Source organism: Triticum dicoccoides, unplaced genomic scaffold (assembly GCF_002162155.2).
Source record: "Triticum dicoccoides isolate Atlit2015 ecotype Zavitan unplaced genomic scaffold, WEW_v2.0 scaffold7384, whole genome shotgun sequence".
NCBI lineage: Eukaryota > Viridiplantae > Streptophyta > Magnoliopsida > Poales > Poaceae > Triticum > Triticum dicoccoides.
This window is the reverse complement of record NW_021296085.1, coordinates 1-1,595: the sequence shown is the minus strand read 5'-3', so window position 1 is coordinate 1,595 and position 1,595 is coordinate 1. Positions and strand designations below refer to the sequence as shown.

General features: G+C 42.9%; 1 long non-coding RNA gene across 1 annotated transcript; it reads right to left on the bottom strand.

Annotated features, from left to right (window-relative positions):
* Window positions 1-41: 41 nt before the first annotated feature.
* On the bottom strand, window positions 42-1,588 carry LOC119347696. Its single transcript, XR_005168501.1, has 3 exons — window positions 1,003-1,588; window positions 750-827; window positions 42-644 (listed from the first exon to the last, which is right to left on the bottom strand). It is a non-coding gene; the product is annotated as an uncharacterized LOC119347696 (long non-coding RNA).
* Window positions 1,589-1,595: the final 7 nt, after the last annotated feature.

Below are 1,595 nucleotides of genomic sequence, written 5' to 3'. Positions count from 1 at the left end.
GCGGACACATTCGAACATGTCTGTGGACCTTTAGAGAAGGATTTTGATACTTGTGGTTGTAGATGCTCTTATATTAAGATAAGTGGGAATAAATTTGATGAAACAATAAAGATTATACCAGTTACATAAAGTACAAATTAGCACCAAAGATAAATTTACAACCGTGCCATTGTGGCAAAGAACCACACTCTGGAGTCTGGACATATAACGCCGGAGATAACCACGTGGTGGACTGTTAGCCTTGATTCCATCGACCAGTTCATCCTCTTCCTCTCCCCACTGTACTCGAGAAAGCACCTGGTGGAGGCGGCTCACGCTAGGCTCCATCTTCGCGGCGGATCACGATGTAGCTTGACGGGGGAGTGGCTCCCACTGCAGCTCGGAGGCACTGCGGCTCCAACTGCATATTGGCGGCCCGGCAGCTTGGAGGCGCAGCGCCACAGCGGCTCCATCTTCATCTCGGCAGCCTGGCAGCTTCCGTTACAGCTTGAATCTGCGGAATCTGCAGATGGCGCTGCTATCACTCATATCGACAAGCCAAATCCTCACGCTCCCTGCCAAAGGTGGCGTCTGTTCTAGCTGTGTGGAAGCCTGGCACTCCCTGAAGCTGGTGGCTTTCCACAGCAAGGGAGAAAATGGTAACACTATATCATAAAATGGAGTTCTAATTAAAAGTTTTAGTTACCAAATGAATTGTGCGAACTAATATTCACATGTACCCAGTAAAGGAAATTATAGTATCTAATTACCAAATATTCAACCACAGAAATGAGGCGTGTCACCAAGCACAACTTAATTGTTTCAGAACTGCGCACAACTCCTCAAATCTGGTCAAGATGTAAAAAACATTATCTATGATCATTTTGAGTAAAATGTAGTTGAGTGAAAAAGGCAAAAGTAGAAGCAAAACAATATATCACTGAACTAAGCGAGGGAAAGATCATCATGGTCATGGACCTTTTAAGGAGAGGCTTTGGATTGTAAGGAATAAATCTTTCTTACAAGAATGTTGCGCTGGTCAAATCGCCCACCTTGTGTCGTTGCTGCCGGCACCATCGGCATTGATGTACATGTACTCCACGACGGTGCTGCTGCCTCTGATAATCCGCACAAGAACCCATCACTGTGGATGCTCACACGAGCTATTGGCATCAAATTAGGAATCATTGTATACAGTTTTTCAAACTATAAGCTTATAAAAAAGCAAATACATCAAGACCAACATAGCAGCCAACGGTTGCAACCATAGCCTAAGGAAGAGAAGAAACAACCTAGCCGGAGCATACCTGCAAGCCAATACATCACCTGATATATATGTGCAGGGTTGTTTCTAAAGCACCAGAAGTTTACTTCCCCAATATTTATAGGAAAATGCATATATATTATTGTAAATAAAAAATCATATGTTAGGTTTCATATGGGTGATAAGCACGAAACCTGCTTGAAGCATCCCAGTTAAGCATTCTTCCTATTTTACCATTACAGAAGAAATACTTGCATTTCACGAAATTTGAATCATAGTTTGCTTGAGTTGATAGGTTTGCAAATATCCTTGAGAAGCAACAATTTGAATAGAGGGATGATCATGCACAGTT